General features: G+C 42.5%; 1 protein-coding gene across 4 annotated transcripts in view; it reads left to right on the forward strand.

Moving 5' to 3' along the window:
* Positions 1–19,796, forward strand: part of NUMA1 (nuclear mitotic apparatus protein 1) — an 80,729-nt gene that overhangs the window by 11,584 nt on the left and 49,349 nt on the right. The gene's annotated exons all lie outside the window — the stretch shown is intronic.

Genomic DNA, 19,796 nt, shown 5'->3' on the forward strand with positions numbered 1-19,796 from the left:
TATCATTATATAATGTGTAATTATAAAGTAATGTAATAACTGAACAAATGTGACAGATATTGTACATGTCTTGCCCCCTTGATTGTAATTATGGGGCAATTACAATGTTTATAAGTTTGACCCCTTCAAAGTAATTGTGTTCTCAGCCTTTAGATTTCCTTTGGTGATGGTGTCATTGCCTCAGATTACCTCTGAGCCAATCTTTGAGTATGCTCAGAGGTAGCAAATCTTTACTGTTAGCTTGGTGGATTCAGTTTTTAGAAACAGCCAGAAGATGCCGTGAGCCAAAAAATCATGCAAGGCCATACCTTTTTTGGTGAAGAATGAGGTGTAACTATAAAACAGTAACACCGAATTTTTCTGTTTGTCTCACATGGAGTAGACTTTAAAAGCAGCTCCCAAAGAAGTGTTTTGTTAGAATAAGTAAATAACTTCCTAAGGAGAGTATTTTGATTGCAGTTTTCATTTGATTTAATAAGATTAGAAATGTCTGCTGGAAAACAAGTCACTTTCCTTTATAGTGACTGTGCCTATGCTTGCTTATACATTGGGGTGACTAGATAGTGGAGAAAACTGGCCTTTCTTTTTTTTTTTGTAGACAGGGTCTCTGTCACCCAGGCTGGAGTGCAATGGCGGGATCTCAGCTCACTGCAACCTCTACCTCTCGGGTTCAAGCGGTTCTCCTGCCTCAGCCTCCCTAGTAGCTGTGATTACAGGCATGTGCCACCATGCCCAGCTAATTTTTTGTATTTTTAGTAGAGACAGGGTTTCACCATGTTGGCCAGGCTGGTCTTAAACTCCTGACCTCAAGTGATCCACCCGCCTTGGCCTCCCAAAGTGCTAGGATTACAGGCGTGAGCCACTGCGCCCTGCGAAAAACTGGTCTTTCTCCTGGTACTTTTCCCAAATCACAAGTGTGTTGAGGGCTGAAAAGAGTTGAAACATGTTGCTCTATAGGAAACTGCAGCTGAGGAGCCATTGCAGTCCCATCTCCAGAAGACCCACAGAAAGAGTTGGAAGAGTTCTTCAGGCTATGGCAGCCACTGCCCACCAGCACACCCAAATCAATCAAGATGAGTCCCAGGTGGTGAGGCTGAAGCAGATGGTTTGGTAGCTCCAGTCTGTTTTAGGGAGAAATGATGTATTAAATCACTACATTGATTTGTTTTTTGTTGTTAGCCGTTGTGGGTTTGAAAAAAGGTAGGCAGGAAGATGGTGAAGGGGTCAAGCATAGGGGCTGTTATCTTGAATATATGCAAATTAAGCTGATTATATTATAGTGCCCTGTAATCTGTTCCTGGAAATGGTGGTCTTGAAAACTGATCAGTAAAATGAGGTATTAGACAGCCTGTTCAAAAGATTCTGTCACTAAGTTACTGTATAATCATTTGCAGTTCTCTTTCTTTCTTTAAACATTGTTTTCCTCATTTTTATGTTGGAAAAGTTAAGAGATACTAAAAGTTCTAGATCTGAAAATTGGATAAGCCTAAGGAGGTCTGAGGTAGGGAAATGTCTATTCTAAGCTGTTTGACTACTGGACTTGGGGTAGGAGTGGAATTTCCTTTTTACTTCCTAAATTATAGTTACTTTACTCTCTACTTAGAGTCACAGCTGGATGATCAAACATTAAGTAGCTATTTAATGAGAAGCAGGCACTGGAAGCTTGCTCCTGAAAAACAATCACAGGACATGTTAGTCCTGAGAGAAGTCATTCCTTGGTAGGACTTATTGTTTGAAGGAGGTGGGGGTGAATTTCATCAAAATGGACAGTGTAAATATTGTGATTCAGACAATTGTGAGACTTTGTTTCCTGCTGTTACTAATTTCAAGCCTTTTTTTTTTTTTTTTTTTTTTTGAGACGGAGTCTCGCTCTGTCGCCCAGGCTGGAGTGCAGTGGCCAGATCTCAGCTCACTGCAAGCTCCGCCTCCCGGGTTCACGCCATTCTCCGGCCTCAGCCTCCCGAGTAGCTGGGACTACAGGCACTGCCACCTCGCCCGGCTATTTTTTGTATTTCTTAGTAGAGACGGGGTTTCACCGTGTTAGCCAGGATGGTCTCGATCTCCTGACCTCGTGATCCGCCCATCTCGGCCTCCCAAAGTGCTGGGATTACAGGCTTGAGCCACCGCGCCCGGCCTCAAGCCTTTCTTTAAAGGGATTCTCCTCATGATTGGTACAGTGGGATTCATTTAGAGAAAGAGCCTTGTGTACCAGAATTAGAAGTTAATGCCCAAGAGCAGGGCCAATTGCTGGAGGACAAAGTGGCCTAATCAGTTGCTTTTCAATACTTAGATCCTACAGGTGACCCCAAAGATACAATAGGCTACTTTGTAGCCCAGATCTTCCAGCCTAGTGCCTAGCAAGCTCACTAAGGAGAGGAGGTGACCTGTAGAATCCACACCTCTTAACCTCTTAATCTCCCTATTTCTCTTCTTTTCCCTCAGTGCCCTTTAGTTTTAATTAGGATTGTGTAAACGTAGTCATCTTGCCAGTCCTCATAAAGTGGCAAGCCCTTGACATTTTCTGCTGGTCACTCATGCTACATATATAACTTGCAATTAGAGGGACTAGCTTCTTTGACAATTTGCCATCCATGGCTGTACCACTGAAAGAATTCAGATTAGGGTCAATTGGCTGTCATTTACTCAGGCAGCATATTTAGTACCTACTGTGTGCAAGCAATGTGCAGGAGTAGAAATGATTTTATTTTATTTTATTTTATTTATTTATTTATTTTTTGAGACGGAGTCTCGCTCTGTCGCCCAGGCTGGAGTGCAGTGGCGCGATCTCGGCTCACTGCAAGCTCCGCCTCCCGAGTTCACGCCATTCTCCTGCCTCAGCCTCCCAAGTAGCTGGGACTACAGGCGCCCGCCACCTCGCCCGGCTAGTTTTTTTTCTTTTTTTGTATTTTTTAGTAGAGACGGGGTTTCACCGTGTTAGCCAGGATGGTCTCGATCTCCTGACCTCGTGATCCGCCCGTCTCGGCCTCCCAAAGTGCTGGGATTACAGGCTGGAGCCACCGCGCCCGGCCTTAGAAATGATTTTAAAATGGTTTCTGCCCTCCAGGAGTTTAGTAAAATGAAACAAGTATTACAGCTAGCATCCACCCAGGGAGGATTGTAATTAAGTTTGCAGAGGAACAAGCAATATGGGAGCATGTAGAGGAAAGAACAATTGTTCCTGATTGTGGGAGCGATAAGGAGAGTTTCTGAAGGGAGAAGGCATTTTAGCTAGGTTGTAAAGGAATAGCAGGAGTTCAGTAGGTTTAGGAGACAGGGCATTTGATGGAGGTCACACCATGGGCAAAGGCACAGAGCTTGGAAAATGCCTGGCGTATATGCGGAAAATGTGCCTGAGATAGAGGATATTTTAGGGAATGAACTGAAGATGAGGCTGGGGAGGAAATTTTGAGGGTTGGATCTTAGAGAACCTTAAGTGTCATGCTAAGAGATTTGGATTTTATTCTTCATGGAATTAGCTATTAAGTGTTTTTGATTTACAGACTAACATGACCCAGTCTATGTTATTTAAGTCTTGTCTGTTCTTCAGTGTAAAGTCTTAGAGGTTAGGTTGAGAGAAGGTGGTGGTCCTGGTTCTTATAATACAGTATAAAGTTTGTCAGGCATCTCCTGTTTGGGATCTTGATTCCTCAGTTATATTTACTAAAACAACTCCAAAAGCAAGAAGGCAGGAAGTGGTCAGAGCTGTGTCCCTTTAAACTGAGCTCACTACCCACCAAAGATGATTTTCTTAGGCATATACATTATGAACAGTCTTATTGCTAGTGGATTGCTTACTACTGATAATTCTTTGTGGATAAAATTTCTCACAAGGAGCGGGCTTTTCATTATAGGGCAGAAACCAAAAACATTTTTTGAGCCTGATTGGAAAATAGTATATACTCATTCTAGGACATGTGAAAAACACAGAGAAGTATAAGGAAGAAAACTGAAACCACCCATAATCCCACTATCTGGAGAAAACTACTGTTCTTATTTTAGCATATTTTCTTTTAGTATTTTGTGCTTGCGTATTTCTGGTTTTGCAATTTCCAGATCGTATATTACCTAAAATTTTATATTCTGCTTTTTTCCCCATTTACCATTTTTTCATTATATAAATTTATATATACTCTTCATAAATATTTGTAATGGCTGCATAATAGTCTATCATACAGGATTTTTATATGCTTTCAGGTTTTTTAAAATAATAATGGAATTTTTTTCAAATCATTTTTGTAATAGATATAACAAGTCCCCAAAAAGTCTTTGCCCTAGTTCTGCCCTGCAGAAGTAACCATTATATATTAATAGTTTTTTGTGTATCTTTACATGAACATTATTATACATAAGTTTTTGTCTATGTTTTTGGTTTTTTTTTATGATACATATCTACAAATAGATTACTAGATTAAACAATATGAAACTAACTTTTTCCTAATTGTATATGATGGCGCTATTTAGAAAACATGAAAAATAATGTGTTAAGGGAGAAAGTAAAAGGCACCCATAATTCTACAACTCAGAAATGAACACTATTTGGTATACTTCCTTACAAGTATACATACACATATACAAACTCACAAGTATGTGGGGAGAGGGATAGATATGTATATGATATATCTATCTGTCTATAAATATTTGTATATATAGTTTTAAAAATGGGGCCATACCATAATAGTTTTATCTTGCCTTCTTTTTTTTTTTTTTTTTGAGACAGGGTCTCACTCTCTCACCCAAGCTTGAGTGCAGTGGTACGATCACAGCTCGCTGCAGCCTCAACCTCCTGGGCTCAAGTGATCCTCCTACCTCAGCCTCCCAAATAGCTGGGACTACAGGTGCATGCCACTGTGCCCGGCTAATTTTTGTATTTTTTGTAGAGATAGGGTTTCACCATGTTCCCCAGGCTGGTCTTGAACTCCTGAGCCCAAGCAATTCACCTGCCTTGGCCTCCCAAAGGGCTGGGATTACAGGCATGTGCCACTGCACCCAGCCTATATCCTGCTTTTAAAATTCAACATTTCTTGAGTATTTCCCTATGTCATTAAAATTATTTAAAACTTTTTTTTTTTTTTTTTTCCAGAGATGGGGCCTTGCTTTGTCACTCAGGCTAGAGTGCAGTGGTACCGTTGCAGTCCTAGCTCACTGTAGCCTTGAGCTCCTGGGCTCAAGTGATCTTCCTGCTTTAGCTTCCCAAGTAGCTGGGATTACAGGCGCATGCCATCATGCCCAGCTAATTTTTTTTGTTTTTATTTTTTGTAGAAGTGGAGTCCACTATGTTGCCCAGACTGGTCTTGAACTCCTGGGCTTAAGCAATCCTCCCACCTCAGCCTTCCAAAGTGCTGGGATTATAGGCGTGAGCCACTGTACCCAGCCAAACTTATTTAAAACATTTTAAGTGACTGCTTAAGATTTCATCATATAGGCCGGGTGCGGTGGCTCAAGCCTGTAATCCCAGCACTTTGGGAGGCCGAGACGGGCGGATCACGAGGTCAGGAGATCGAGACCATCCTGGCTAACACAGTGAAACCCCGTCTCTACTAAAAAATACAAAAAAACTAGCCGGGCGAGGTGGCGGGCGCCTGTAGTCCCAGCTACTCAGGAGGCTGAGGCAGGAGAATGGCGTGAACCTGGGAGGTGGAGCTTGCAGTGAGCTGAGATCCGGCCACTGCACTCCAGCCTGGGCGACAGAGCGAGACTCCGTCTCCAAAAAAAAAAAAAAAAAATTTCATCATATGTATATTCATGTCATAATTTAAGTTATTGTTAGATATTTAGTTTTTCTTCAGTTTTTCAGAATGATAAATAATTCTGTTAATGTCCATATATCTTTGTATTTCAGATTGTTTCCTAAACTTTTATTTCTGTGATTGGAATTGTTTGATGAAAGAACATGAGCTTCTTTTTTTTTTACCACAAGATCTCACTCTATTACCCAGGCTAGAGTGCAGTAGTATGATCACAGCTTATTACAGTGTCAGCCTCCCAAGCTCAGACTCAAGTGATCCTCCCACCTTAGCCTCCTGAGTAGCTGGGACTACAGGTGTGCAGCACCACACCTGACTAATTTTTAAATTTTTTGTAGAGACATGGTTTCACTGTGTTGCCCAGGCTGGTCTTGAACTCCTGGGCTCAAGCAATCCTAACTTGGCCTTCCAAAGTGCTGGGGTAATAGGCTTCAACCACTGTACCCAGCCAGCTTTTTTTTTTTTTTTTTTTTTTTTTAGTTTTGGTAAAATGTACGTAACAAAATTTACTAGTTTAGGCTGGGTGCAGTGGCTCATGCCTGTCATCCTAGCACCAGCACTTTGGGAGGCTGAGGCGAGAAGATTGCTGGTCTCGAGCTCCTGGCCTCAAGAGATCCTCCTGGTGCAGGTGTGAGCCACCATACCTCGCCAAATATGAACATTTCTGTTTCTTTGTTTCTTTGTTTGTTTTGAGACAGGGTCTCACTCTGTCACCCAGGCTGGAGTGCAGTGGTGTGATCACAGCTCGCTGCAGTCTCAACCTTCTGGGGTTCAAGTGATCCTCTCACATCAGCCTCCCGAGTAACTGGGACCACAGGTGTGCACCACCATACCTGGCTAATTTTTTATTTTTTTGTAGAGATGAGGTCTCACTATGTTGCCTAGGCTGGTCTTGAACTCCTGGATTCAAGCAGTCCTTCCACCTCAGTCTCCCAAAGTGCTGGGATTTTGGGCATGTGCCACCACCACACCTGGCCCAAATATCAAGGTTTTGTTTTTTGTTTTTTGTTTTTTTTTGAGATGGAGTTTCGCTCTTGTTGCCTAGGCTGGAGTACAGTGGCACGATCTCAGCTCACTGCAACCTCCACCTTCCAGGTTCAAGCAGTTCTCCTGCCTCAGCCTCCCGAGTGGTTGGAATTACATGCATGTGCTGCCACGCCTGGCTAATTTTGTATTTTTTTAAGATGGTGTTCTCCGTGTTGGTCAGGCTGGTCTCGAACTCCTTACCTCAGGTGATCCACCTGCCTCAGCCTCCCAAAGTGCTAGGATTACAGGCATTAAGGTTGATATGTATTGCCAAGTTTCTATCCAGAGAACCACTTAATACCTGTTTATTTGTGTAAGAAAATGCACTGTTCTTTGTTTGTTTGTTTTTTGAGACGAAGTCTCGCCCTTGTCCCTCAGTCTGGAGTGCAATGGCGCGATCTCAGCTCACTGCAACCTCCGCCTCCCGGGTCAAGCCATTCTCCTGCCTCAGCCTCCCAAGTAGCTGGGATTACAGGTGCGTACCACCACACCCAGCTAATTTTCTGTATTTTAAGTAGAGACAGGGTTTCACCATGTTGGCCAGGCTGGTCTCGAGCTCCTGACCTCAGGTGATCCACCCGCCTTGGCCTTCCAAAGTGCTAGGATTACAGGCATGAGCCACCGCACCCCGCCTAAAATGCACTGTTCTTTGATTATTAATTTCTCATTCAAAATTCTATATTAAGTTAAATTTCCTGGAGAGTATGATAGCTTTTTTTTTTTTTTTTAAACCATTATTTTGTAAAACCAAAATTTGGGAGAGAATGCGAGGAGAAATTGAAAAGATCACTGATATTACCTAAATGACCCTATTACTTAAAGTGACCTTTTGAAGTAAGAGGAAATGAAACGAGTTACACTGAGTTCCTCCACTGATGAAATGGTGAGGATGACACCTTCCCTGCCTGCCGTACAGGAATTGAATGGCTTTAAATTCTCTGTAGAAATGACTTCTTTCATGGCCAGGATCTTCAGAAGGGTACAATCTAGAGGGGAGAATTGGCCTTCCTTTCCCACAATGGTCAGGGGCCCTTGACATGCTGGAAATGTTCAGCTGCTTCCTAGCGAATCTGCTAGCAAAAGGGAAGGAGACACCTGTGTTGGGTTGTGTGGTGTGGTGTGGGGTGGGGGTGGGGTGTGGGGTGGTGTGGTGTGTATGTGTGTTTGTTGGGGGTGTTTAGCAGTAGACATAGTGGAGCTTGCTTTGGTTTTGTATTATTGTGGTGTGTGGGTAGGAACTACATTGTCAAAATCACTGAAGGACAGTAAGAACCAGATTTGTTTGTTTCCCATTAGACAAAATTAAATAAGGGGTCAGGCATGGTGGCTTGTGCCTATAATCCCAGCACTTTGGGAGGCAGAGGCAGAAGGATTGCTTGAGCCCAGGAGTTCGAGATGAGCCTAGGCAACATGGCAAGGCCCTATCTCTACAAAAAATACAAAAATTTGCCAGGTGTGGTGGCTCCCACCTGTGGTCCCGGCTACTCAGGAGTCTGAGGAAGGAGGATTGCTTGAGCCTGGGAGGTTGAGGCTGTGATAAGCTGTGATTGTACCACTGCACTCCAGCGTGGGCAACAGAATGAGGCTCTGTCTCCAAAAAAAAAAAAAAAAGAAAGAAACAAGGAAGATGAAGAGTAGTGCTGCATAGGAAATCTTTTGGTGTTGCAACCCCGAAGTAAAGATAAGTCTTTTGACTTCATTTGAGTGTTTTGGGCTCTTTCCTTTGGGATTATATACCAGACCTATACTGCATATAAATTTATTAGAAAATGAACCACACACTGTAACATAGCCATGCTCTGGCTGTGGCCAATTAGACCATCACTAATCCCCACTGAGAAGCTTTTCTTTTTTTGTTTTGGGACAGGGTCTTGCTCTCTCACCCAGATTCTGGAGTGCAGTGGTGCAATCATAGCTCACTGCAACCTGGAACTGCTTGGTTCTCCTGCCTCAGCCTCCCAGGTAGCTGGAACTACAGGCACACACCCCTGTGCCTGGCTAATTTTTAATTTTTAAATTTTTTTAGACAGAGTCTTGCAGTGTTGCCAGGCTGGAGTGCAGTGGCACGATCTCGGCTCACTGCAGCCTCCAACTCCCTGGTTCCAGTGATTCTCCTGCCTCAGCCTCCTGAGTAGCTGGGTTTACAGGTACATGCCACCACAGCCAGCTAGTTTTTGTAATTTTAGTAGAGATGGGGTTTCACCATGTTGGCCAGGATGGTCTCGATTCTCCTAACCTTGTGATCCGCCCACCTCGGCCTCCCAAAATGCTGGGATTACAGGTGTGGGCTACCGTGCCTGGCCTAATTTTTTTTATTTTTTGTAGAGATGGGGACTCGCTTGGCCTCCCAAAGTACTGGGATTGCAGGCCTTCGCCACTGTGCCCAGACTTGAACTTTTCTTTAGTTTTCTTGTTTTTTGTGTGTGTGTGTTTTGTTTTTTTGACATGAAGTCTCACTCTGTCTCCCAGGCTGGAATGTGGTGGTGCAATGACGGTTCACCACAGCCTTGGCCTCCCAGACTCAAGCAGTCCTCCCACCTCAGCCTCCCGAGTATCTGGGACTATAGGTGTGTGCCACCCCAGCTGGCTGTTTTTGTAATTTTTGTAGAGATGGAATCTTGCCATGTTGCCCAGGCTGGTCTCGAACTCCTTGGCTCAAGCAGTCCACCCACTTCAGCCTCCCAAGGTACTGGGATTACAGGTGTGAGTCGCTGTGCCCGGCCAAGTTATTGTTTCTGTTTAGACCCCAGTAGAAATATTTTAGGCTTTGCAGACCATATGGTTGTAACTACTCACCTCTGCCATTGGAGAACAAAAGCAGCCGTAGACAATACTTAAATGAATGGGCGTGGCTATGTTTTAGTAAAACCTGATTTACAAAATATGGGCTACTAACTTACAGGCTATAGTTTGCTGGCTGCTGGTAGGGGGAAGTACACTTGACAAAAAGAGGCCTGGTTTTGATGGGAAATTGTTAAAAAAAAAAAAAAAAGCTTTGATGTCTGCTACTTACTGGTTGTGTCACTCTAGCATCTCTGAACCCTCATGTTTAAAATCAAAATGGTAATACCTTTCGTAAGAAATAAGAATGAACAGTTGCACATGTGAGGAGATGTTTAACTTTTCTGGAAATAAGATATAAATTAAAACAATAATATGTTCTATCTTATATATTGATAAAATATGTTGGTAGAAGGGTGTAGATGGGAATTTTTATCCTCTGTTGGTGATACTATAAACTAGTACACAGTTTTAGATGGTAATTTGGGAATGTCTGTTAACATTTAAAATACACAAGCTTTTCAACCCATCAGTTCTAATTATTGGTATATATTCTAGAGAAATATTAGCTTGTATGTAAAATTAGAGATGTGCTGCCAGTGTTATCAATGCAGCATTCTTTGACATGGCAAAACACTGTGAACAACTTAAATGTCCAGATGTAGCAAAATGGGAAAAAAAAGTTGTGGCACATTCTTACCATAGGATTTTTTTAAGCTTTTAAAAGTGTAAGGAATTGCCAGCCACGATGGCTCACACCTGTAATCCCAGCACTTTGGGAGGGCAAGGTGGGTGGATTGTTTGAGCCTAGGAGTTTGAGAGCAGTTTGGGCAACATGGTGAAACCCCATCTCTACAAAAAAATTAGCTGGGTATGGTGGTGCACACCTGTAATCCCAGCTACCGGGAGGCTGAGGTGGGAGGATCACCTGAGCCCAGGTGGTCGAGGTTGCAGTGAGCCATGATGGCACCACTGCACTCCAGCCTGGGTGACAGAGTGAGACTGTGTCTCAAAAAAAATTATTTAAAAATGTGAGGAATCTATTATGTGCTGGTATGGAAACATATCAAAGAAATTTTTACGTGAAAAGGGCAAGTTGCAGAACATATGGTATGATTACAGGTATGTGGACCAAACATACATACCTGTATGTGACTATATACCTGTAGGTGTACATGCTTAGGAAAAATCCGAAAGATTGTACAACAGACTTCTTTTTTTATTTATTTATTTATTTATTTATTTTTTTGAGACGGAGTCTGGCTCTGTAGCCCAGGCTAGAGTGCAGTGGCCGGATCTCAGCTCACTGCAAGCTCCGCTTCCCGGGTTCACGCCATTCTCCGGCCTCAGCCTCCCGAGTAGCTGGGGCTACAGGCGCCCGCCACCTCGCCCGGCTAGTTTTTTGTATTTCTTAGTAGAGACAGGGTTTCACCGTGTTAGCCAGGATGGTCTCGATCTCCTGACCTCGTGATCCACCCGTCTCGGCCTCCCAAAGTGCTGGGATTACAGGCTTGAGCCACCGCGCCCGGCCTGTACAACAGACTTCTAACAGTGGTCACTTGTGAGCTGGGGAGTGCCACTGGCAAATGTGGATTGAGGCTTAATGAAGAGAGAGTTTTACATTTTACTCTAGATACCTCTGTATTATATTATTTCACAGTGATAATGTATTTTTTCTCCTTCCCAATTGTTTGGAGAGCTCCTGGGCCTGTCTGCACTTGCCAGGGTTAGGAGTATGACAAAGTAGGCAACTCTTTTCACATCAATTGAGTTGGAAGCAGCTGCTGGGACCAGAACAGGGAGCACATGTAAGGAGAGGAGGGGGATAGCATGTGCAAGTGACTGGGAGAGGCAGCCAAGACAGGCCATTTTCAGTTTACCAACAATCACTATCACGTGTCTTATCTTAACATTCTCCAAATTACTTCGCTCTCTGTCATCACACTGAACCCTGAGGATGATTCTCTGAGCAAGGGAGGTAGGGATGATGATAAGACCAGGAGTAATCAAAACATTGGGACAACAAGGAAAGTATGTGTGTAGAAATAGTTTTTTTCTTTCACTTGAAATATATCAAGGATACTCATTACAGCATTGTTTGAAATGGTAACATTGAAAATAGCCATTCCCTCAATAGAAAAATATGTGAACACGTTATTCCTTATATGGACTTCTATGTAGCTTTTTAAAAGTATGAGTTAGGATTTTAGTTATTGACGCTTGGGGGGAGATGTTGATAAATTGTTAGATGAGATACGTTGCAGAGCAATGTGTGAAGTTTAAACCTAGTTTTCTAAAAACAGAGCAACAAAACCCTTTCCAATATATTTGTATTTATGTTTTTTGGGGGCACAAAAATATGTAACCATTTCTCATCTTGTAGGAGGCCTTGGAGAGGAATGGAAAGGGGCTGGGAGATTACTAATTTTATCTTTTATCTAACTTTGTATTGCTTCACTGGTTTTGAAGAACAAGGAGAGCAAACTTGTGTAAGCAAGAAACGAAGTTTTCTAAACATCGTTTCATCTTAATTAATTAATTAATTATTTTTTTTGAGACGGAGTTTTGTTCTTGTTGCCCAGGCTGGAATGCAGTGGCGCAATCTTGGCTCACTGCAACCTCCGCCTCCCAGGTTCAAGCGATTCTTCTGCCTTAGCCTCCCTAGTAGCTGGGATTACAGGCACCTGCCACCACGCCTAGCTTTTTTTTATTTTTTATTTTTTTGTATTTTTAATAGAGACGGGATTTCACTGTGTTGGCCAGGCTGGTCTTGAACTGCTGACCTCAGGCGATCCACCTGCCTAAGCCTCCCAAAGTGCGGGGATTACAGGCATGAGCCACCACGCCCAGCGCAATTTTTTTTTTTTTTTTTTTTGAAACTGAGTCTCGCTCTATTCCCCAGGCTGGAGTGCAGTGTTGCGATCTTGGCTCACTGCAACCTCCACCTCCTGGGTTCAAGCAATTCTCATGCCTCAGCCTCCCAAGTAGCTGGGAATACAGGCACCTGCCACCGTGCCCGACTGATTTTTGTATTTTTAGTAGAGATGGGGTTTCACCATGTTGGCCAGGCTGGTCTGGAACTCCTGACCTCAAGGGATCCACCTGCCTCAGCCTCCCAAAGTGGTGGGATTATAGATATGAGCCACCGCACCCAAAAATCAATTAAATGATTTTTAAAGGTTAACTTTTATTATTTTTTAGTGAGTTAATGAAGTAAAGAAATATAAAAGTCGGGCCGGGCGCGGTGGCTCAAGCCTGTAATCCCAGCACTTTGGGAGGCCGAGACGGGCGGATCACGAGGTCGGGAGATCGAGACCATCCTGGCGAACCAGCTTTCTAGTTGTAGTTACCAACTTTCTGATGTGTGAGCTTTAATTTAGTAAGGTTATTTAATAACTTGAAGGCTTTAGTGTCCTTATCTCTAAAACAAAGAGCTTGTACAAGGAGATGTGCTTCACAAATCTGTTATCCCACAATTGAGCTACCTTTTGAGATTAGAATATTATATTTCCTTTGTTTTAAAATGCTTTTTTTGTTTTTTTGCTTTTTTAATATTTTAACACTGAAATTGGGATGTATTTTACAATTGGTAGTGTCTTTCAATTGTCACTGGCCATTTTTTTTCCCACATTTTTGTTATCTCTGAAATTGAGATATCTCAGCATTGATGATGTAGGATAGTTCCATTTTCAATGCCATTTTTGTTTTCATAACAAAAATCTTTGTCCTTTCCTGGGCTTCTGTTACTTCCAGTCCTGTCAGATTCATTCACATCACTAAGACATTCTGGATTGGGACAATTGGGTGGATATATTGTTTGAGTGTGCAGGAATTTTGTGCATCTTTTTATAACTGGTAGATGTCCTATATGTAGCTACTATTTGAGAAATCGAGTAACAAATGTGACACATTCAACTTAGTGTTCCTCAGTTTTGATTTTGTTTTGCTTGCCTTTTTTTTTTTTTTTTTTTTTTTTAAAGACATGGGATATTGCCTAGGCGCGATGGCTCATGCCAGTAATCCCAGCACTTTGGGAGGCCGAGGCAGGTGGATCACAAGGTCAGGAGTTCAAGACCAGCCTGGCCAACATGGTGAAACCCTGTCTCTACTAAAAATGCAAAATTAGCTGGGTGTGGTGGTGGACACCTGGAATCCCAGCTACTCGGCAGGCTGAGGCAGGAGAATCACTTGAAACTGGAAGGCAGAGGTTGCAATGAGCCAAGATCGCGCCACTGCACTCTAGCCTGGGCAACAAGAGTAAAACTCCATCTCAAAAGAAAAAAAAAAAAAAGAGATGGGATCTTGTTGTGTCACCCAGGCTGGGGTACAGTGGCACAATCGTAGCTCACTGAAGCCTCAAACTCCTGAGCTCAAGTGATCCTCCTGCGTTAGCCTCCTGAGTAGCTGAGACTTCAGGCATGCCACCATACCTGGCTAATTTTTTTTTAATTTGTTGTTGTTTTTCTTGAGACAGAGTCTCGCTGTGTCACCCAGGCTGGAGTGAAGTGGTATGATCTCAGCTCACTGCAGCCTCCACCTTCCAGGTTCAAGCGATTCTTGTGCTTGTGTCAAGCGATTGAGTTGCTGGGATTATAGGCGTGTACCGCCACACCTGGCTAATTGTGTGTGTGTGTGTGTGTGTGTGTATTTTTAGTAGTGATGAGGTTTTACTGTGTTGACCAGGCTGGTCTTGAACTCCTGGCCTCAGGTGATCTGTCTGCCTCGGCCTCTCAAAGTGCTAAGATTACAGGTGTAAGCCACCGTGCCCAACCAATTTTTTTCTTTTTTTTTCCTTTCCTTTTCTTTTTTTTTTTTTTTGAGAGATGGGGTCTCGCTTTGTCACGCAAGCTGGTCTTGAACTCCTGGCTCAAGTGATCCTCCCATCTCAGCCTCCTGAGTCGTCATGATTACAAGTGCAAGCCTCTGTACCTGGCTTGCCTGTTATGTAATAATTACAGTATGACATATATACAGAAAAGTACATAAAGTTTACAGCTCAAGGACTTTCCACAAGGTGAACACACCTGTGTTACTAGCACCTACATCAAGAAACAGAACATTACCAGCATATCATTCGCCCCTTCCCAGTCACTATCCCCCTACTGTTTTATTTTTAAATGCAGTGAAAGTATACATAGGGATGATGACTCTTGGTTCATAAGTGAGTGGCTCATGTTATCTCAGGTGAGTCTTCTGGAAAGAGCCCCAGATTAGGAGCCAGAAGACCATGGTTACATCGTGGCCCGGTTGCTTTTTAGCTGTATGACCTTAGGCAAGGTAAACTTAACTTTTCTGGACTTCATTCCTCTTTGGTAAAGTGAAAATAATAATGCCCTCACCTTAAAGAGCTGTTGTGAGGTTCATGTGACATTATTGGTAAACAGGAAATATCTTGTAAACGGGAAACACTTTGTTAGTTGTAAAGAGCCATACACAAATAATAGTCATTTTTGTTGAGAGCGGTGGAATCTCAAGCAGGAGAGAAAATGATGATCCCCAAATGTATTCTTTTTATCACCTTTGCTGTCTCATTTTTTTTGTTGACGTTGGTGTCACTGGCTTTCTGTTAAATTCTCCCAAAACAAAAATAATATAAAGGTCCTAACAGAAATCCCCAGAGATCTGAAATTTCTCCTGAAGTTTTTTTTACTTCCTCTCTTAATGCTGAGGCACACTAGATCTGTTCAAGGCAGAGACCTTGGTAAATCAACAAACTTCAATCGCAAATGAGTACATCACCCATTTACAGGCCTTATAAGCAAGTATGATCCTCTGATAGACACTCTTCTGAATTTATTCACTGTTCCAAATGGAACCTAAATCCATATCTCTAACCCCAAATCATATTTTTCATTAGTTACTGGTTATTTCTAACTGTTCATCCATTAGATATCTCACATCTAAGACCTAACCCTCAAACTGCTTGCCAATATAGCAAGACTGTTTAGATTTTGGACTTGGAGTGGGACAGACTTGGGTTTGAATCTTAATTCTGCTACTTATTAGCCTCATGATCTTTTTTAATAAAGATCATGACAGGTTGCTTAACATTGTGAAAGATTTATTCTATAAGTCGAGGGTATTAGTATTTGCTTGATAGGGGTGATACTATGCTCAGATGAATGGAGATTGTTATTGTTACTCTTACTTTTTTTCTTTTTTTTTTTTTTTTTTGTTGAGATGGAGTTTTGCTCTTGTTTCCCAGGCTGGATTGCAATCGTGTGATCTCAGTTAACTGCAACCTTTGTCTCCTGGGTTTGAGCGATTCTTCTGCCTCAGCCTCTCAAGTAGCTGGGATTGCAGGTGCCTGCCACCATGCCCGGCTAATTTTTTTGTATTTTTAGTGGAGATGGGGTTTCACCATGTTGGCCAGGCTGGTCTCGAATTCCTGGCCTCAAGTGATCCACCTGCCTCGACCTCCCAAAGTGCTGGGATTTCAAACGTGAGCCACCATGCCCAGCCACTCTTACATTCTTATCTTGCTTTTTGGCACACGTGTTCATTTATTTTTCACTCAAGCTATGAAATTTAGAGGTGCTTCAAGAATTTTCCTTTTCTCATTCTTCATTTATACAGTTGTCCCTCAGTATCTGTGGAGTATTGGTTCCAGGACTTCCCACAGATGCCAAAATCCTTGGATGCTCAGGTCTCTTACATAAAATGGTATAATATTTGCATGTAACCTACACACATCCTTCGTATAGTTTAAATCATCTCTGGGTTACTTATATAATGCAATGTAAATAATATGTAAATAGTTGTTACATTGTATTGTTTAAAATAATGACAAGAAAATAAAGTTTATACATCTTCAGTACAGATGCTTTTTTTTTCTCCAAAATGTTTTTGGTCTCAGGTTGGTTAAATCCACAGATGCGGAACCCATGGATACAGAGGGCCTACTGTAATTGGTTGTCAGGGCCTATCATAAATAGTTTTCAAAGCTACTGTTGCGTCTTTATGGTCATTGCCTTACTTCAGACATACATTACTTGTTTGTAAGAAACAATGGTTTTTGCACTGCATTCTGTAAAGCTTTACGGAACGATAGAACTGACTCAAGAACCAGGGAGAAGCAGAGGGAACAAGTCTCCAAATATCCCTTACTTCAAACTGTCTTCTTCTGTGTGTCCTGGGGTTCTATATAAAGGTTACATTTTAAATAGAGTTAATTTAAAATATATGGTTTGGAATCTTTCATTTATTCGAGAAGTACTTATCAAGACACTCATGCTGTGCCAGCCATTGTACTGATTTCTAAGAATTCAGTGGTGAGCACACAGTTTGTGATTTCATGGAACTTAAGGCAGTGAGAGAAAGATAAACTAATAAAATACAAAAAGGTGTAATTAGAAACTATGGGCTGGGCACAGTGGCTCATACCTGTTATCCCAGTGCTCTGGGAGGCCAAGGTGGTAGCTTCACTTTAGTTCAGGAGTTCGAGATCAGCTTGGACAACATAGCAAGATCCTGTCTCTACAAAAATAAAAGAAAAATAGCCAGGCGTGGTGGCATGTGCCTGATAAAGTACTATTATTATTCCCATTTTACAGCTGGGGAAAATGAGGGCACAGAGAGAGTAAATAACTTGCCCAAGGTTGCAGAGCTATTAAGCTATAAACCCAGAATTTGTATTAGGTTGTCTTTAGGTTCAGATCTCATAATCTTAGCCATTATGCTCTATTGCTTTCCTCTTGTGTCTTACCATTCCAGTCTGTACTTCATACAGTTTCCCTTCTGAAACATAGCCCTGATCATGCTGTTCCTCTTTACGTTCTTCCTTTAGAAACCTTGATTGTCTTCTCATCACCTACAATTTCTTAGCATGAGGCAAGTGCCTCACAATTTAGTATTACTTACCGTTCTTTTTTTTTTTTTTTTTTTTTGGGACAGAGTCTTGCTGTGTCACCAGGCTGGAGTGCAGTGGCATGATCTCGGCTCACTGCAGTCTCCACCTCCTAGGTTCAAATGATTCTCCTGCCTCAGCCTCCTGAGTAGCTGGAATTACAGGCGCGCAACCACACCCAGCTAGTTTTTGTATTTTTAGTAGAGACAGGGTTTCACCATGTTGGCCAGGTTGGTCTCAATCTCCTGACCTCATGATCCACCCGCCTTGGCCTCCCAAAGTGCTGGGATTACAGGCGTGAGCCACTGCACCTGGCCTTACTTATTACCCTTCTTATCATCTGATGCATCTCCCTAAAACTGCATGCCATTGCTCAACTGCAATATGCTCTGTCTTTGCACATGCTGTTTTCTCTGCCTAGAATATTCCTTTTTTACTTTTTGGTGAAGCTCTACTTATCCTGCTCATATTTTAAGTATTTAGCTTAAATGTCACTTCCTATGTAAAGCATTCCCCATCATTCCATCCCATCCTGAGTTAGTCCCTCACAGCTCCTTTAAATCAGTACCTTCTCTTATTTTCCCATTCTAAAGTCTTTCCATGAAAGCAAGAATCTTAGTGTTTTCTTTAGCTCCCCGCCTTTCCCACACCCCTATATGCTAAGAGCATTGTCTCTACCTCTGTAATGCCTTTCAGATCCACCTGTTTTAGTTCCTACTGCCCCTGCCCTGGCAGTGCAGTTTTCTGTCTGCCTCTACAGCTGCCACCTACGTCCATTTTCTGCCTCTGGCCTCACTGTTGCGCTAGAGTCATCTTTTCAAAAAGCACAAGTAGTATACCATTCTCCTGCCCAGGACTCTTCAGCGTCTCCCACTTCTCTTCAGTAAGTCACCCTGGGTTGTTGGCCCCCACTAGCCTTGCTTGTGTTATCTTACCTTCCTTTCAGCACACCCCAAGCCCATGTTCTTTGGCCTCATATTTTGGTTACAGATGTGTCTCTTCCTCTACAAGATTATAAACTCAAGTTTAAAGATTTGCCCTTGGGCCAGGCACAGTGGCTCACACCTGTAATTCCAGCACTTTGGGAGGCTAAGGTGGGCTGATCGCTTGAGCTCTAGAGATTGAGACCAGCTTGGGCAACATGGCAAAACCCCATCTCTACAAAAAGTACAAAAGTAGCCAGGCATGGTCCCGCATGCCTGTAGCCCCAGCTACTTGGGAGGCTGAGGTCGGGAGGATCACTTGAGCCTGAGAGGCGGAGGTTGCAGTGAGCTAAGATTGTACCACTCTACACCAGCCTGGGCAACAGAGTGAGACCCTGTCTCAAAAAAAAAAAAAATCTTTGAATTCCTAGCACAGTATGAAGGATGTTTATATCATGTTTATAGTCGAATATTCCTGATTAAATTTCATTAATTCTAAGAGTAATATATCTTACATATTTTGGAGAATATGTTTTGATATAAAGAAAGAACTTCGCCTTAAAAGGGATAAATTTCAGTTAGTAGGAAAATTGCTTGTGTGAAATTTTGTACTTCTCAGTGATTCCAGATACATAGGATTTATTTTCTGTAATGGTGATCAGGTTATTTATTAGCACCTTTAAAAGTGTGGATAGGCCTGCACGGTGGCTCACACCTTTTAATTCTAACACTTTGGGAGGTCAATGCAGGTGGATCCCTTGAGCCCAGGTGTTCGAGACCAGCCGAGGCAACAGTGAGACTTCATTGCTACTAAAAATTAAAAATAGCCAGGCATGGTGGCGCATGCCTGTTGTAGCAGCAGCTACTTATAAGGCTGAGGTGGGAGGATCACTTGAGCCCAGAAGTTTGAGGTTGCAGCGAGCTATGATTGTGCCACTGCACTCCAGCCTGGTGACGGAGCAAGACCCTGTCTCAAAAAAAAAAAAAAAAAAAGGTGGATATAGATCTGGTGCCATTTAGATACCTGTATTGCCCTTTTCATGAGCCGTGGCAGAAGCAGTATGAACAATGAATGCAGAAATGCTTTGTATACATAAAGACCTATACTGATGAGAAAGATAGAGGATGTAGCGGAGATGTGCTGGAGAGAACACTGGATTTAGAAGACGTCTCTTTGAGTTCTTGCTCTGCAGCCTTACCAGTCGACCTTGAGGCAGGTATTTTCTTCTTACTGAGCCTTAGGATCCTAATTTATAAAATTGGAATAAACCTTGCCTCTTAGGGTTCTTTTGGGAAGATTAATTGAGATGTGAGACACAACCTTCCTTAAAAATCCTGAAGTGTGTTCAAATCCCTAGCACAATAGGTATTTTAGGGTTTTATTTTATCTGCCCATGTTAGGCACCATTCCCTCTTATTTCACTTATTAGTAACATATTGACAAGTTTGGTTCTTGAGGCAATCTATCTTCCTGTT

The sequence above is a fragment of the Papio anubis genome, chromosome 12 (assembly GCF_008728515.1).
Source record: "Papio anubis isolate 15944 chromosome 12, Panubis1.0, whole genome shotgun sequence".
In the NCBI taxonomy this organism is placed as follows: Eukaryota; Metazoa; Chordata; class Mammalia; order Primates; family Cercopithecidae; genus Papio; species Papio anubis.